At 40.1% G+C, this 19,640-nt stretch overlaps 1 protein-coding gene and 1 pseudogene across 3 annotated transcripts in view; both read left to right on the forward strand.

Moving 5' to 3' along the window:
* Positions 1 to 19,640, forward strand: part of SCML4 (Scm polycomb group protein like 4) — a 129,536-nt gene that overhangs the window by 16,637 nt on the left and 93,259 nt on the right. The gene's annotated exons all lie outside the window — the stretch shown is intronic.
* Positions 12,870 to 13,704, forward strand: LOC134585829 (small ribosomal subunit protein eS4-like; annotated as a pseudogene).

Consider the following 19,640-nt stretch of genomic DNA (forward strand, 5'->3'; position numbering starts at 1 on the left):
TCCTCCACTTTAAGAGATATACTGCTCCATCATTTCCTGTCTTTTCTGTTTTGTCTCGAGAGAGGGACTGGTTTGAACAAGGTGGGATGCAATCTACATGAACACCACTGCACTTATATAGAGCCTTAGTTTTCAGGCTCTGAAAATTGTGAGGTTTTTTTTTCCTATACCTGATTGTACCTATTTATGTATAAGTACCATCTGCACTAGTGTCTCTTCTGTGTTTTATCCCCTTCTATATATTAGAGTACACCAAGATCTTCATATTTGTACGATAGGGGTAAGCAACCACTGCATGCTAAGCGCTCCACCCATCAATCATTGGGATCATATCCTGATAATTGTTTGTCGGTTTGAATATAGAGTAAGAAACTGAACAAATATGATCGATATCGGGAACCTAGGTAACTTATGAGTTTGAGATTACAGTGCTCAGTCGTAGCCATAGACATCAGCCAGGATAAACACTGGAACAATAAAGTTTTTTGCTGCCCCAGGCATGCATTGCAGCCTATTATTTGATATCTGTAGGGTGGTGAGATGAGAGGCCTTTCAACAGTGCTGGGCTCTCCTCATTGACTTTCTGCATGCTGTGGATATACATTGAGGTTATCCTCAAGATACTGTATTCATTGGGATAGAGCCTGTTTTTTTTTATTTTTATTATAAATCTGTTAAACCCAATGTGAACTCATTGGCATGCTATACTAGCATATAGTCAGACTCTCTTGTTCATTTTAAAGCACACACTATTTGGGTAAAATTGTAAAGCTGGGGTATTTAGAATGAACTTTCTACTGGTATCCATGGCGATTTCACCAGTTTTAGAATGTTCCAGCACACTTCACTTTTATAAACAACATACTTTATCTTCTGGCTGCACTTTTTACAAAATGTCTGAGAGACAAAAATAAAACCACATATATTACAAACCAAAAGTGATATATAGGTATAAGGAAACGAAGAATCCAAGGGAAAATTATCATATGTGAGAAAAAGGTGGAGAAAGAAAAAGGGTTTGAAATGTGTTAACTTTACCACAGCTATAATATTACTATGTCCTCTTATGCAAATTTACTCATAGCAGCTAACAACTGTTAATTTACATAAATACATAATAATGTTCTGAATGTTAATGCTACATTTACTGGAATAATCAGATAACATTATGGTGTTGCTATTTCAGTTAGCATTACACGAATCATACCAGTCCAAATTATGTCTAGAAATATACTTGCCGATTTATTTTCCTGGTGTCCCCGCAGTACAGTTCAAGCTCATCATCAGACATTCAGCAGCCACTGTGACCATGCAGAGAACAGTAGGTTGGGGGCTGGCCAAATAGGCTTTGAGTCAGCCTGGTGTGCTTGACACAAGTCTGATAGGCACTTTCATTGGATGGACACGCCGCTTCCTTGGTGGATCCACCAATCATGGCAATCGCCAGGAATCACTCTTTTTAATGAATGATTGGCCCTAACCTTTAGCCAATTGTGTGTGTGCGCCTGTGTGTGTATGTGTATGTATGTATATATACAGATGTACAAAGAATAGAACTCGGGGGGTTTTATCTTCATTGTCCAATGTATTTTTAATGTTTAGAAATACAGTAAAATGAATTTACACTCATCCCTTTTATGGCCTCAGAAGAATTTCAGTTGGAATCAGAGGGAAATAGTTGAATAAAAAGCTTTCAGTCTAACCAAACAATATTTTCTTTTCAATCCATATACCCATAATAAAAGGAACACCATAACATAAGCACATATCTTGCTAGCTTTCTGAAAATGCTTTGTCTGGGAAGTGTAGATGTATATTGATTCTTTTGATTAACTGATTTGTCTGGACTCGCTTAAGAATCCGTTTGGCTTTTATTTATAAATAATTTTAGGAAAGGTCATTGGCCCATTCTAAACCTTGGCACGGAATAAATGCTCCTATACCCCCATTTGTTTACTTTCCTCGATTGCATCTATTAATCATGCGGAGTGCCATGCAATCAATGGAATTTCTTTGTGCAAGCATTTTTTAAATAAACAGGGATTAAATAACTATTTAATCCTTTTCGGATGTGGCTGTGCCATGTATTCTTTTTTTTTTTTTTTTTATCATTGTAGATTTTTTCTTGGAAGCATGTTGGTGCAATAGTGTATACAGTCAATTTCAACATTATGCAATAAAAGTCAGTAGACAAATCGGAAGAGTTTTTTTTTTTTTCTTGTTAAGTATCCCGAACATAGGAAACGTAGGAATGTAGTAAATCATACATTAAGTCATACCTGGACATGTCCCTCGTGTTCCACTGATCCATTTGGAGAATGATGTCAATACAACAACAATGAAAACAGGAACAAAAAAATAAAAAAGTATCTCAACAGTCAACAGTCAACATTCTATGTTGTAATTACTGTATGTGTAATTAAATGTAGTGGTAACATAAAGCTGATGTTTATATTACATTGGCTTCATCTTGCTTACTACATCTTTTCAATGTTGCATGACTACCAAACCTTCACAGTGCCCAAGAAGGACACATTTTAATTAAAATAATATAGCTAAGACCTTATCAACCATTTCTAGAACACTTAATGAGCTACTAAAAGCTATTTGTGTAATTAGGTTATACAGTACAAAGTAACACATTTTAGTAGACCAACTGGGGCTATTTTACACTTTAGATCCAGAGAAATTTTTAACAGTTTTGCTACTAAATAATATATTATTAATAATAATATTATTATTTAAAGGGAACCTTTAGTCTGGAAAATAACAATTGTTATTTGTAAGTGTAGGTTCTCTTCTATTGATCTATTGACTGTCCACCCCACCTTCTTTTTAAAAATTCAGTTAAATATAATGAACTTAGCTTGTGTCCTGTGCGGAAATTCCTTCTCTACAGTCTCCAGCTCCTCCTCCGTCAATGTAGGAATTCCTGGTGACATCACTAGCGATCTCGTCCACTCCAATGCTTCTTATAGAGATATCAAACTCATAGACGAAAACGAAAGACGAAACCAAGCATTGGGACGAAAATGCATGCGTGGCAAAACGTCACACTCTTCCAATCAAAGGCTGATAAGAGTTATGTAGACAGAAGTGCTTCTAGTGGCTGTCTGGACCTGTTATATCAAAGGGTTAACACTACAGGACCACTTTACCCAGACAACTTAATTTAAATGAAGTGGTCTGGGTGACTATAGTGGTTCTTCAAAGACGATGGCTTTATTTTGATGCTATATTTATCCATACCACCAAATATTTATGAATAAAAAAAATAAATGGGTGGGAAATGAAAACAATAAAAACACAATCAGGGTTATTTTTCAAGGTGCGAATGGAACAGGAATTCAAAGTGAATTTCAGGTTTAAAGGTTTAAAGGAACACTATAGCGTTAGGAACACAAACCTGTATTGCCCCTGTCCTCCCCTTTTCCAAGAAATATAATAAAATAAAGCTTTTTGCTCACCATTTTCCAGCACCAAGACTCGCTCAGCGCTGCTCATCTTTCTCTTGTGATGTTATTGTGGAGGCATGGCCTCATTTGGAGATGACCCAATACAATGCTTAAGGACCTAATGCTCATGCACGGTTTTTCTGCAGTTTTGGCACACATTTAAATAACACTGAATGGGTCAAAACGCAATTGTTTAGTTTCTAGTTTATTATTTACACCTTACACCTGCAGGCTTCTTTTATAAGTCGGACAATTTGGACTTATTTTGGACTTTTATTGCCAATTGGCAGGACTTATTTTAAAGTCTTATATAGTTGTTTATTATTTTATTTTTATATTTATGATTTTTTTGTGTTTATTTGAAACATTTTACAAGTTTTACTCCATATTGTGGAGCAATAAAGTCTTATTCCTTGAAGATACCACCTTATTTGTGGAACCTATATTAATTCCCAGCCGGAGTAACCACAAGGTCATCTGGAAATAGGAAAGGGACATCCTGAGTAAAAGTCCCACAGCGTCATCCATGAGAGCCATATGTTGTGATTTGGCTCTAGGCTTGTGAGTACCTGACCTCCATTTAAACTTACACAAGTGTGCAGACAATATTACACTATATTGTTTTATATATTTTACAGATATATTCAGAAGTGTGATCCACCTACTACATTGTATGTATTATATGTTTGTATTTTTTTGAGTGGTGTAAGGGGTTTCCACTCCAGGTGGTCTGTGGCATTTAGTGCTACCACACTTAGTCCCACTTTGTTTCTGTATATACTTGTGTTTTGTGTTCTTTTATAATGCGGCGCAATGTTTTCACCATATTGTAGAATCCATGCAATATAGAATAATGGCATAAGAGATTTTACCTAGTATTAGAAAGGTGTACCTAATAAAGAGACTGCTATGTATGTATGTATGTATGTATGTCTGTCTGTATGTCTGTCTATCTATCTATGCTTCAGTTACTTCTCTTAATATTATCCATATATTAGTTTAACTATAATTTTTGTAGGGATCACTTCTTTCTCAAATCAATGATTGTTTTTTAATGCAGACATACCTAATTCACTGGGTTGATTTATACACGTTACCACATAATCCATGGCTTGTTTGATGAAGTGGCACACTAGCTCAGTGATATATTACCTTTAGCACCTTAGATGTTCACAAAATAAATATTATCTATGATGCTTGAACTGGCCCAAAATCTGGAAAGGCATTATGAAAAGGTGGTTAAGTGTCAGTGCTTTAGTCTGTCCATCAGACTTCTATATAGCTGGTATGGACCAGGTCATTTGAGACCAGCCTTGACTTGTCACACAGATTGCCATGGATCTGTTCATGTGTGTCCCTTTTAATGTACTCATACATATTTGCAGAATACAGCATATTGCCTCACACACACACGGTTTTTCAGAAATGTTCCCATAACAAAAACTCCACAGATTTCATAAAATTGGTCAGTTGTGAAAATCATGATTTATTTCACCAGCCCCAATGAAAACTAAAATAGCCCTTATTCTTTACGCCTTACTATTTTATTATATTTTGTCATGATTCGGATGTCACTATATATCATCATCATTGTCTTGTGCCTTTTACTTATTTTTATTTTCTTGTATCACTCTCTTGTTATTTTAAGGCTTGAGTTGTTAATTGGGTTTATACAGTAGAATTTTATCAATAGAAACAGGTGGAGCAGTGCCCTTCCCTTAAATCTTTTGCTGGGCTTTAAAAAAAATGTAGTTGGAGTTGCAAGAATAATACGTCTATGATACAAAAAACAACAACACAGTCTATCCATCATGATTAGGTCTGCATTGTACTGCCCTCCTCTTTCTTGATGACTGGAGATTTTGCAGAAAAACTGAGCAACTACTCATATCAAAATTTGGAGCATGTTCAAAAAACTTCCCATTTTCTGGATAAACGACACTCAGGCATGGTTAATTTGCACTAGCACGATAACTGATGTCATCCATTGACTTTGTATTGGTCCATCCTCTAATCCTGTACCTCCTAAAATATATTTCTGTGTATTGCCTTCTGCAACAGCATCAGAGGTTGGAGTCAAACGTCTTTAACCCCTTAAGGACACATGGCATGTGTGACATGTCATGATTCCCTTTTATTCCAAAAGTTTGGTCCTTAAGGGGTTAAAGTGGTTGTTCTCTCCCAAGTATGTGTATCTATAGGCTTATGGTATTTAACAGGGCTAGAGGTCTTTCTGGACCAGGGCTCGAGTACACAGGATCAAGTGGTAGAGTTAAACTCTAGGGATAGAATCTAGATTCTTGCCATCGTAAAACTTCACCAGTGGCCACTGAGTTTATAGTTACTTATTACTTTCCCCATTTTATATGTTGAAGGCCAATCTGCTTTCTGTGTTTTCCACTAAAAAGAGTGATTATTCTAGCAATATGCATGGCTGTTTATTTGCCCATTTACAATAAAATTTTCATCTTTCTGTCAATGTGCAAGCTTTACTGCTGAACTGCCAGTATAAGGAAAACAATGGCCCTGTCTAAGACCTGAAAAATTCTTGTAACTGACAAAACATTATGGAAAGCTTCTGTTGCAATCGTGTTCATTAACCCCACGGCTTTTAGCATACTAACACATTTTAGACACAGTATAATGGGATTTAATTTTGCGCTTGCTATTTTGTAAGTAATGTATGAAAAAGGTATTTATAATGAAATCACACAACTGTGGATGTTATTACTGGTGTTGCCCATTTGCATAATTAATTTCTACATGGCTCCATTCTGATTTATGGCTAATTAATTCTGAAAGACCGTGCCCCAAAAATTCAAAGCACATTGTGTTGCCTGCTGGAATTAATTAACAGTTATTCAGGGTTAATGTAAGTCTTCAAACCAATTTGTACATCAAGACAAAACATGAAATGACTCACACATGACTGTAGGGGTATATTGAGTAAACAGTAGCGTGTGATAAATTGACAACCGACTAGCAAAAAATAAAAAACTACAGAATAATTTTGCCTTGAAGAAGTTAACCCACTACTTGAGTGATTAGGTGCTTAGATCAAATGGAAATCACACACAGCTAAAACAACTCAGGAGTATAATGGCCAAAATCATCTGATTATATGTGATCAATCACATGTGACTCGAGCACGCAATTTATGAGTGTGACAGACATGTGGGGGACATCATATGTCCATGCATCCTTCGTTATTATGACCTGCGCTGCCTGACTGAGTAATTATATATCGAAGACTCCATTGTCACCATTGACGGGCAATGTGTTTTATGAAAAGTAATATATCTGTAGTTGTCTGTTCCCTTTGGTTAACTATTACTTAACAGTCCCTCCTCTATACAAATACAAAAAAAAAACAAGTCGAGCACAGTACACATAAGCTCCAATACATACAGTAAAAACCAAAGAAAAAGTTACCTGCGCTCTCTCCTAAATCGCTATGTATATTTAAACAAATGGAGGTCATTTAGTTACTCCAATGGCCATTGGAGGGAATGCCCGCCTGCCAATGTCAAGGCAGACCCCCTCAGGTATACAGGTAAGACTGCATGGCCATTAAAAGATCACATTTAACTTAATCCATTAAGGAACATTAATCATTTCTCTGCACAAACATTGTGACTCAACAGCCCATATCATGTTTCCAAAACCCTCATCATCCTTTTATTCAAACATGGTAAAACTCAACAAATGGGCAGCCGCTTGCTCTAGATCTTCAATCGTAACACATTCTAGGATCAAAATAATGTAAAAGCATTTAGACTTGGTTAACAAAGACTATTTTCCATCTTAGCTCCGGGAAATAATCAAATACAAATAACAATATTCTTTATTGTGTGTGTGGAGGGGAGTTATAGCTTCCACTGGATGATTAACAATTAAAAGGGGATCTGTTAACATGTAAACTTAATGAAACATTGTGAACCTTAATATTTTAATATTATATTTGAAATATAGTTACTCCAATGGCCATTGGAGGGAATGCCCGCCTGCCAATGTCAAGGCATTGGAAACATGATATGGGCTCTTGAGTTATAAAATGTTTAATTCAGCCCATGCTTACTAGCCATCAGGAAAACCAGGGAAATGCCTGATGGGCAGCAATGGCCATGGGCTGAGGCTGACAGGGGAGATCAAAGATCTACCTCATCCACCCACAGGCACTTACATCCAGAGAGAAGATGGGAGAGGATTGCCCAGGGGCTCTAGCTAAATGTTCCTCTTGCAAGCTTAGAGCGTTGCCGCGGTTAGCATGAGGCACTGCAGGCTAGAATTCACTCACCACAGGACCACTAGGGTTTACATTGTCCCCCTTCCCTAGCCAAAGGTAAGACGGGAGCGGGGTATAAAGTTTATTTATATACTTATATTTATTTTATAGGTCTATACCTCCCAACACATTCACACACTGCATCCCTCACACACTGTACCCCCCCACACACACACTACACCCTCCACACACACTGCACCTCTCACATACACACACTTCACCCCTGGCAATAACTGCACCATTTACACATACACACTGCACCCCTCACGCACATACACACTAAACCCTCAAACACACTGCACCCCTCATACATTTTGTACTACTCACACACACTACACCCCTCACACACACTGCACTCCTCATACATTATGTACCACTACACACTAGATTCCCATAGACACTACATCCCTTATGCACATACTGCACCACTTACACACTACATTCCAGACACACACAACATCTCCGGATCTCCTACACACAAATTAGATCCCATACACAAACACTAGATCCCCTACACACACTATGAATTCTTTACACAAACACTGGATCCCCTACACACACACTAGATCTCCTATACACACAATAGCTCCTCTATAGACATGCACTGCACCATTTACACAGACACACTACATTCCAGACAAACACAGCATCCATTGTATACTCTCCGGATCTCCTACACACAAATTAGATCCCCTACACACACTATGAATTTTTTACACAAACACTGGATCCCCCACACACACACTAGACACTAGATCTCCTATATACACAATAGCTTCTCTATAGACACGCACTGCACCACTTACATTCCAGACACACACAGCATCCATTGTATACTCTCCGGATCTCCTACGCACAAATAAGATCCCATACACAAACACTAGAACCCCTTTACACAAACACAAACACTGGATCCCCTACACACACACATACATACACACACTAGATTTCCTATACACACACAATAGCTCCTCTATAGACATGCACTGCACCACTTACACACACACTCTACAGTTCTACACATATTTACGTGTTAATGTAGAAACAATCGAACATCAAAAGATACATGAACACAACATTTAAAAAAAAATGCAACTAATAATATTTATTTTTAAAGTTTAATAAGAAAATATATTACCTGTATTGAGTACCCGAGCACGATCCAATGTACATTTCCAGAGAATACATTGGAGATTGGGTTTACGGTGAAGTTTCAGCTTTGTAATGCATATTGATTATCTCAGAGAATGAAGACCCTGCCAGTACTTTCAGACACAGGGCTCTAACTGGATATTTCTCCCTTTCAACGAGAATGCTCTTTACTTAACAGAAACATGCTGGCTATAAATACACCTACATGGTCTCAGAGACAGAAGAAATCAATGGCCCATCGAGTCTGGTGTTTACACTTATAGCTGGAGAGAGTGTGTATATTACAGTTACATAGCTGAAACGCGACTTTTTTTGCCTCCATCAAGCTCAGTCTTTCTGCATATAACTTGATTCACTAAGCTGCAAATCATTTTCACAACAGTCTTCTTCAGTGATTGTCCCCGGTTAAAAGTCTGTATTTGCATGATTATGCAAAGGATCATGAAAATGGTAACAACAAAGCAAGGTACATGTCCAAACAGCAATGCTATCTGGTGTACACTTATAAACTGTAATAGAGTGTGCACTGTTTATGCATCATATTAACATGTTTATTTCCTGTATAAATCCATGGATGGATAGCTGGATGGATGGAGGGATGGCCAGACAGATACTCTTTCGGTGCCCTAAGTATTGCTAGTGAAGTATAGTGGGAACTGTAACCTAGAAATGGAGCTCAGTGGGCTAATGCATTATCTGTAAAATCTATACAACTCCTGGGGGTTGCAGGTTCAATTCCTGGATATGGAGCCAATGTAACATCCCCAGGACATACTTGGAAACCAGAGAATATCTCAATACAAAAAAAATAAGTCTTGTGCTCAAACTCCCACTACTCCTGTATAGCAGCAATGACCATAGTACACATCAGCCCCAATACATATAGTTAAAAAAACAAAGAAAAGAGTTTTCTACACATTACCCCAAATTCCTATGCATTTTTAGACAATTTTTTTTTTTTTTTTAATTCACTCCAATGGCCATTAGGTGTAAGCTCACCCCCTGTCTCATAAGAAATGTTTTACCTAAAGCTGAAATAAGCAAGGTGAATGTTAGTTTAGGACCCACCTAAGAGGTTTGCCTTGACGTGGCAGGTGAGCTTACACCTAATGGCCTTTGGCGTGAAACAAAAAACCTCCATTTGTCTAAATATGTTTAGGGATTTGGGGTAGTGCACCCTTTAACTCTTTTCTTTGGTTTTTATAGTATGTACCTTTCTTGGTTGAGCACTTTATTATTGTTATTATTTAGCTAGTTCATTAGTCATAAGGGAAATGACCTCCCCAAACAATGGCTAGCTTTTTCACTGCAGATGATGTGGTCTGGCTGAGCATTGTGTGTTAGGTACTCCAGTGACATCTAGTTTGTGAACACCTAGAGAAATGTAGTTACCGTTGCAGTGCAGATTTTTATAAATGTTTCAACATAAAAATCATATGACACTTTTACAACATTTAAGTTTTTATTGTGCAAGGAGGTTCCTGTCGCTTTTTTTTTTTTTTAAGTTCTTTATTTTTAATGCATGTTGTATAATACAGATCATTTGTGGTTGCCACTTCCATGTGGTCAAACTGTCAAAGTTATACAATGAACATGGCATTCAATACATTGCACATTTTGTTTTGGTTGGGCTGTGTGGTTATAACGGGGTGACCTATGTGTTTGTAGTGTATCCCCATAGTGAGTGTGTCTCCGTTGGGAGTTCCGAGTGAAGCTTGTCTGTGGGTATGCCCGCTACATCTGTTTGTGGTGTGTCACGGAGATGTTGCTCCTTCCTGACGCTCTACGTGTCTACTGCGGTGGTCTCCTTTGTGGGGAGCAAGTAATGAGTCGAACGACTGAGGCTAGGGTTGTGTGGGGTTATTGGTCTCCCATGGAGGTGTGACCCTTGTCTCTAAGGTCGGCGTGTAAGTGGTGACCCGTGTGTGCCCCGGTGATTTCTATCCCTGTAACCTAGGGAACGGGGGGAGGGTGCATTAAAGTGCATCCCGCCAGGTTTACCAAACCCATGTGTCTGGGTTCTGGGTCAGTGGAGGTTCTGACGCCCTACTGCGGTTGTATAAGTGGAGCGTGTCAGCAGGCGTAAACATAAAAGAACTTAGGGAAATTAAACGGTCAAATGAACATTGGTATAAGAAAATTAGTTAAACGTATAAGTCCCAGCAGCCTTGGCTTGCAACAATAAACAGTGCGTGATGATCTTGGGGCTCTGCGATTGTCAGCGCCTCTTCAGGTAGTGGGGCCCTGCTTCCTCCTCGGCGCTGGCGTAGATGACTCGGCATCCGGTCCGGGGTGAGGGTGAGATATTCCCGGTGCTGGAGTTCCAGTGGCTGGTAAGCCCAGTGCTGTCAGCAGTGCTGGTGCGTCTGTCGGGGCCGTAGCTTTGAAGGATTGTCCGTCCTTAGTGACCCATAGGGTGTTTGGGGTTGCCCACCTGTATGTCAGGTTTTCCCCTTGTAATGCCCTTGTGAGGGGTTGCATGCTCTTGCGCCATAATAAGGTAGCCCTGCTCAAGTCCTGAAAGAAGGAGATATGGCTGTTTTCAAAGTCATATGGGGATTTCCCCTTAAGCGCTGCAGTTAGGCCTAGTTTGTCGGCAACATTTTGGCACCTGAGGATGATGTCTCTTGGTGCTGTGGCTGGAGCTTTAGGGGACTTAGCTATCCTATACACCCCATCAAACGTAAAGTACTTAGCTTGTTTTGCCGGTAGCAGGGATGCCACCAGCCGTCTCACGAAGTGCGGCAGTTCTTCCAGGGGTATGTTTTCTGGGACTCCCCTAATCTTTATATTTTTCCTCCTGCCTCTATCGTCTAGAGTGTTTACTTGTCTATTTGTTTCAGTCTGGGCTGTTTGTATTTGGAGTACCTTGTCTCTTAGTGCCTGGAAGTCCTGTTGCAGGGCCAGTACGTCTGCTGCTGTGGCTTGGGAGCGTGCTGCAACCGTTTGTACCTCTGTGGTTAGTGTCGCCAGGTCTGCTTTCCACATCGCTTTGAGGTTGGATTGGAGGCCTGTGAGCATCTCCTGTATGTCCTGCTTAGTGGCAGGAGCCAGTGGCCCCGATGTGCTGGCAGTCACTTGGGTGGTCTGGAGTGAGCTTTGGGGTGGATTCCCTCTCTCCGGATGCTGGGATGTCGAGTCTCTCTCTTGAGAGGATTCTCTGGAGTCTCTTGCTGGTGGCTGAGACGTCCACATCTGGTCCAATTCGCGCTGCGTTTTCGCGGCATTTGCGGGTGTCCTTTGGGACTTTCTCCCCATTTCACTGCCCAGGAGGTAGGGTGGCAGCAGATTTGTGAAGGCCAGGTCTCCCCAGTATTCACCCGCGGACACTTGCGGCCGGCTGTCTGCGCGGTAGGCCTTAGAGCCTCGGTTGCGGTATTTTCTGCCCGGGGCCAGAAAGAAAGGCATCGATCGAGTCCGGACGATGCCCTGAGTAGTATGCCGCCTTCAGGTACGATGTGGCTGGCGAGATGTCGCTGATATTTGCCTATTTGATTTCGGCACACAGGAGCTGCAGAATATGGCGTCCGCTCCTGTGCGCTGTTAGGCTCCGCCCCCCTCCTGTCGCTTTTTTACTGAACAGTTTAACCCGAAAGTATGTGCTCCAGCACCCCTTGCCCTTCTGCTTTCTGATATCTTCAGAACGAAAGACTCAAGCGAGTGCTTCTCAACCTTCTCCTCAAAGCACACCTAACAGTCCAGGATTTAGGGATTACCCAGGTGTGTCTAAGGTGTTAAAAAAACTAAAAACACCTTAGACGCTAAGGTGTTTTTTTTCTTCTTTTTTCTAAACACCTTAGACACACCTGGGTAATCCCTAAATCCTGGACTGTTAGGTGTGCTTTGAGGAGAGGGTTGAGAAGCACTGGCTCAAGCAGTACAGGGGTGAGGTGCCGCTGATTGGCTTACAGCAGTCAGCTGATGCTCTAAGCCAATCAGTAGATCCCCATTCATAAAACAAGCTTGAAGCTTTTCCATTGCAGACACAGCCATGGCTCATGGACCCAAGAAGCATTTGAAGCATGTTGCAGCTCCCAAGCATTGGATGCTGGATAAGCTGACTGGTGTCTTTGCGCCTCGTCCATCCACTGGTCCCCACAAGCTCGGCTCTCCCTTCATCATCTTCCTAAGGAATCGATTGAAGTATGCTTTGACTGGTGACAAGGTCAAAAAGATTTGCATGCAACATTTCATTAAGATCGATGGCAAGGTCCAAACAGATATTACATTTCCAGCGGGATTTATGGATGTCATCAGCATTGAGAAGACTGGTGAACATTTCCGTCTGGTATATGACAACAAGGGTCGGTTTGCCATCCACAGGATCACAGCCGAAGAGGCCAAGTACAAGCTCTGCAAAGTGAGGAAGACCTGGGTAGGAACTAAAGGAATCCCTCACTTGGTAACACACGATGCCCGTACCATCCGTTATCCAGATCCTCTGATTAAGGTCAATGATACTATCTAGATTGACCTTGAAACTGGAAAGATCACAGACTTCATCAAGTTTGATACAGGAAACCTGTGTATGGTGACTGGAGGAGCCAACTTGGATCGTGTTGGTGTCATCACCAACAGAGAGAGGCACCCTGGCTCATTTGATGTGGTCCATGTGAAGGATGCCAATGGTAACGACTTCGCCACCAGGCTGTCTAACATTTTTGTCATTGGAAAAGGTAACAAGCCATGGATCTCCCTGCCTTGTGGAAAGGGTATCCGCCTGACCATTGTCGAGGAAAGAGACAAGAGACTTGCAGCCAAGCAGACCAGTGGTTGAACACCATCACTTTCCTTTATAAAATTAATCTCTTTACCAATAAAAAAAACAACGAAAAACAAGCTTGAAAAGATGTATGCTTAGAATGGCAGCTGACCTCTGAAAAGCAATTAATGGTGTTCCTTCCCGGCAGCTCTTTTAAGCTTCACAACAACTTCAAATGGAAGAACTGGGGGGCAGAGCGATCCGGCACGGGAGCACAGATTTTTTTTATTAAACCGTTTGTAAATGGACATCTTGGCGCTATAACAACTTCATTTTGATGAAGTTGTTATGGTGCCCATAATGTTCCTTTAGAAATGTTACCATTTATAAAAAAAACTATGGTAACATTTATACAGATTAATGCAGATTTCCTGCTACAAAAGGAAAATTTTGAATGGCCTTTGTAAAGCAATGTTTTTTTTTTGTTTTCTTTATATTTATTTTTGCAGTGCAAAAGAGATAACAACACGCATGGGGTACCCCAAAGGCAGTCCACATGCTTTTACGTAACATTTTCAATAATCAGGGGTATGTTAGTACTTGCACTTTTTTATGGTTAGTCTGCATTTGTAGTAGTTTAGTTGCAAGATTTTATAAGTGCAGGGTATAACAGACAGGCATACAGTGACATGTACTGCACTTTTTTATAGTAGCACAAAACAAAATGATAAAGCAAAGACTTGTCAGGGAAGAGCGATTAGAATAGATCAATCAACAGGCTACTCTAGCTGACAATGTGATTGTGTATTAGTACCACCGGGTACACAACAGTGTGAGAGAGATCGTGAGGCATATAAACTTAAATAATGAGGTACACTTTTTATGAAGAACTGGGTTACTCCACAACTCGAGCTCTGGTGAGGGCTTGTGCCTTGTGTCCATAGTCCTGCTTTCTCCAAGAGGCTGAATCTTGAGGCCTCGGGGTCTCTGTGACTCGGTTTCTCCCAGGGGTATATGGACAAGTGTCTGGATGTCCCTCCCTGCGGTCCCCCAGCCCAGAAGAAGAGTGGGGCGCTGGGTTGGCTGATGTGATTGGTGGAGCGGCAGGAGGGGTAAGTACCTGACAGGCTTCGGACCTCGAAGGAGGGTGATGATCTGCTACGGTTGCTTGCTGTAGTGGGTCTGATGGCTTAGCAAGGTTGCGAGCAGTGCGCTTAAAACTTTGCTCTGAATTGCTCCCTCCGGGCTAGACAGCCCCGCCGTTGCTCTGCTGTGACCGCCTCTGTTCTTAGGCTTATTGTAGGCGAGGCGGCCATCTTGATTTTTGCCATGCGGTCTCGGGTTTGTGTTTCCGCCGCTCAAGTGGCTTGAGTGTTCGCTGCATCCCCGGTGGGGTCTGGGATAACCCCCCCGGCCCACAGGGGGGGAGAACGGGGCCCACGGTAGGTGCATGGGGTGTCCCGCCAGACTAAGCGCGGGAGACCGGCCACATCTCCCGCCAGAGCCTCACGGCAGGCCGCAGTCCCAGCTGCCCAGCAGTCAGCCTCGCCGGTAGGACGGGGGTCAGTATGTACACCGACAGTTGTGCTCGGGTCCCGTTTGCCTTCTAGTAGCTGCTGTGTGGTGTTCTTTAGGGGGGAGAGAGTAATTTTGAGCTGGATTTTTTTGACGTCCATCAAGCTCGGCGGCCAGGCCCCGCCCCTGTAAAGCAATGTTAATATATAGCAATGTGTATCCGTTCCACACCAATGCCTTAACAATGATTCCTTAAACCCATATGTCCACAATTTAATTTGTTGATTAAAATGCACATGTTTATTGTGCCATACAGCTTTATTCTTATTCGTATTCTTATTTTTTTTCTCCCTCCATTTTAATCTGCTCCATTGGAGACTCCTACATAAAGATCAATATTCAAGCCTTTGTGTTGTAATTAGATTGGAAGCAACATCTATATTTTTGAAGAAAGCACACTAAGTCATGTTATTGATAAAACCCAGATCAAATGGCTCAAAAACATTCAGATCTGCTGATCCGTTGACAGTGTTTAAGGCTTTAAAGTATAGAATGAATTTTGGTGAGATAAGCCTTGATCTGTCAGTGAGAACAAATTGGTTGAAACGGCAGTTTCCTGTTATGTTTATAATTCTAAAGCATTTGGGTAAATTTTTTAAATGTTTCAGCAGGCTTTTTTTACTATTGTTTCTGCACAATTTCAAACCTACCTGATATGTAAATCAGTATACTACAGGTAATCCAGGAAAACATATATCCCTCCACTGAATGAACCACCTTAACATGAATCACAAAGATTTTAAAAGATACATTTGTGGTCGGGAACAAAAGCCGAATAGATGTGTAAGTCGGTTGTGGTATGCCGAAACCGACGGGTGGTTAGGCCTGAAAATAAAGAGGGCCCACCGGGTTAATGATGTAATAAAGGGTGCAGAGGGTGGGCCAAGCGATTGGCAGCGGCCCAGGTAGGAGGGTTACTGGTCCCTTTATAGGCCGGGTAACCCCTCCCACAACCGTATATTTATGGAAACAAATTAGATTCTTGAAGTATAAAGTTCCAAACACAAGCGACATATGTTAGTGTATATGTGGTATTAACAATGAATAAATAATAATATTTATTAAAAGATAACAGAACATAAATCCAGGCTGCATCATAAGGATATATATTTTAAAAAGATATGTGCTAGATGTTAATCCCTTACTCCAGGGATGGGGGAACCTGAGAAGGCAAGGTGGAGCAGGAACTTCCATTTGATGTTACCTTGTTTCGATTTCACATATAAATGGATTGCATTGAAGACCTGAGAGTGTCTATTTATTTTAAAGGTTATAAAGATAGATAGATAGATAGATAGATAGTAACTCACAATTAAAATAGTTACAGCCATCAAGAGGGAGACCCACTATACACAGCAGAAATAAATATAAAACCTTAGGACAAATGTCCACAGATGAGAAAACATAAAGTCCTGTGCAGAAACTTCCCCTTCGTTTAATTTTATTGCGTTTTGGCAGATACTTGTCTTCATCAGAATACATTCCAGAGGTCTGGTTTTAATCTTCACAGAAGAAAGAATGGCGAAATTAGCTAAGGGAATGAATGAATCACTCATGCTTAGAGGCAATAGGAAACAAAACCTATTTTGAAAACTGAGTTATGGCATTTAGTTTATATGAAAATGTCTCATTTTATTAACTGTGCGTACATGAAACACAGAACTGCAAATATATTAGTAAATAATTGGTATAAGCCAAGCAAATCGAATAACTGATAAGGACACTATTCAATATATGTTGCCAACATGCATTACATTTTACTTTTAATCCAAATGTGACTTTTACTTCTTACAAGGAAATCTTCATTGTACGAAAGAAAATGCCCTACACACATAAAACTGACATTGTACTTTGTTACTGACCAATCAGTGATTGTCTTTTCATGTATTTGCCTTGTTTAAATAAAAATTAAAAAAAAAAAAAAAAGTCAGGAACTGTACCATAATTTCCAGATAAACAAGATGTTAGTAAAATAGCTTATTGCACAGCCATCTTTTTACAAAATACAGTAACTTATTAAATTCTTTAAAATTTTCAATACTAAATTATGTTCCTATATCTTAATAGCCATGCGTTTATAAAGCGTTTGTCTTGAAAGCACTTTACAAGCAAAGAAAAGGGGCTTTACGTAATCCTGTACAGAAATGTCAAACCATAATAATTTCTAGCCGTTCTAATCTAATTCTTATTTCATGGAAATATTTTATCTGTCTAGAATACTTACATATACCAACTGGGCGCCATTGAAATGTAGTTCAGAGCCATGGTTAACCGTCAGTGCTATAGAATGAATATGCTTTCTTTCCGTACAAACAAAGCATTTTATAATCTTACAGCTGTCTGTGCAGTCAGGAGAATCTCCCCTAGGGATCATTATTGATAACCAAATGGAAGAAACTGAATAGGTCCCACGTTACACATTTGACCTATGGCTAAGGGAGAGCCGTGTTGTTACAAGTTGTAAAATTTATATGTGTTCTAAATGGTTGCCTTAGGGTCAATTCAAAATCTGCCTACTAATGCACACCCATAGATTATGGTAGTATCCTAATTATACACAAGACATTGACAAGGAGCATAGCATGACAGCCGACTCAGCAGTATGTCAACTGAAATAGTTTTTATAAAATACTAGCCTTTATATATCCGTATCAGACGTGCCATTATTGAAAGGCTGCGTCAACCCCAACCCATTTACTCCATAGAATAATAGCAGCAATTAAACGTGGATTCCAGTGGAGACCACAGCACCGTTTGCATAATTTCACTATTCAATGTGTTTCCTGAACAGTTTTTAACTTCCATTAAAGAAAAACAATCTGAAGTTCAGCACTCAGTTTCAAACCATGAAGGTGATGATGCATTAAAAAAATACAGTAAAAAAAAAAAATCATCATCATAAAATTAAAGATGGAACAGATAATCTCTTCTCAATTTCCTGTGTTTGCTGCATAATTTCCTAACCAGTATAGGTCTTTGTGTTGTTTTCAATGGGAGCGCTGTACATATCCCATGAACTCTTTCCCAGAAGGATTTAAGGGATATGTAGTTCAGCTGCAGTTTATACAAAAAAACAATTACAACCTGATTAGAATTAGTTGGCAAATGAACTGCAGTTGCTCTCAGAATTAGGATAAAATTAAAGGAACACTATAGTGTTAGGATTCCTAATACTGTAGTGCCTAGTCACCATTTAGGTTACCGGGTCAGCGTTGCCAAGGTTAAAGGTAGTTTGCTTATAGTTTCTCCCTCATAACGCTGGTCTCCTCAGGGAAACTCTGCCTCTTTGGAATAGATCATTTAAGCCAATCGAATGCTTTCCCGCTCTGGGAGGATAGTGTGCATGCATGGCAAAACGATGTGCTGTGCCAAATCTGACACCATCTTATTGAAATAGCAGAGTTTTACTCTGATTCACACGAACGCCTTTTGTGGCAGTATTACAGCCACTCAATGAAACCATTGCCAATCCTGCAGAACGGCAGTGTTTTCAGACGCAGGGCTAAAATGGGTGGTGGGGAAGGGGAGAGGTTATGGCACTCAGACCACTTTGTGATGTTCCTTATAACCATACTACGTAGACATTTATGTAAATAGTATGGATGTTTTGAAACCCCGTTGCTATAAAACAGGTATGCTCTGACAGAAAAGGTCAGAGAGATTATCGTCCCAAAATTAGATTGTCCCTATTTAAAGAACACTCCAAGCACCATAACCACTGCAGCGTGCCTGCAGCTTCTGTTAGCTCAACTGACAGTGGAGGGCAAGCCCATTGGCTGAAAGCATCAGCTGGTTACTCTCAGCCAATGAGATAAGCCCTGAACCTCAAATCTTAGCTCAGGAATGGAACTTCTGGCTGTCCTGAAGGTGTAGTTAAGGTGTAGAGTGGCTCCCAGCATACCACAGATAATAAATCAAACCATTCTAAAACATTCTGTCGTGGTTATGGTGTTTGAGATGTTTCTTTAAAAAGAGTCAGTTGGGAGGTGTGGATGGAGTAGAAGTGAAATACTTTTTGTCAGGGTTACTTAAGGCAGAATACAGATACACTATCCAGTTAATCCTTCCCCCTATTGTCTCCAATCACATTATTCCACTATCTCGTTTATATAACCTTATTAAACAGTTAGTACGCTTAGCAGTCCCTGCTGCAATACTGCCATTTTACATTTAATTCATATGTAAAAAGAAGCAAGGCCCCTGTCGCCTCATGTAAAACTTGATTTGTCAGTTGCCTGTATATTTTTCCTACTCTTTGTACAATGCGGTGGAATATGTTGGTATCTTTATGAACAGTAATAATACTAATAATAATGACATTGTCAACAAAATGTCTTACTTCATATTGATTTGAAAGTTTTATAAATTAATAGAGAATTTCACCAATCTCAAATCATCAGTCAACGTCAATATGTAAATTAGCTATGCTGCAGTGCAGTATTGAATTTGCATATAACATTGGGACAATGAA

Source organism: Pelobates fuscus, chromosome 2 (genome assembly GCF_036172605.1).
Source record: "Pelobates fuscus isolate aPelFus1 chromosome 2, aPelFus1.pri, whole genome shotgun sequence".
NCBI lineage: Eukaryota > Metazoa > Chordata > Amphibia > Anura > Pelobatidae > Pelobates > Pelobates fuscus.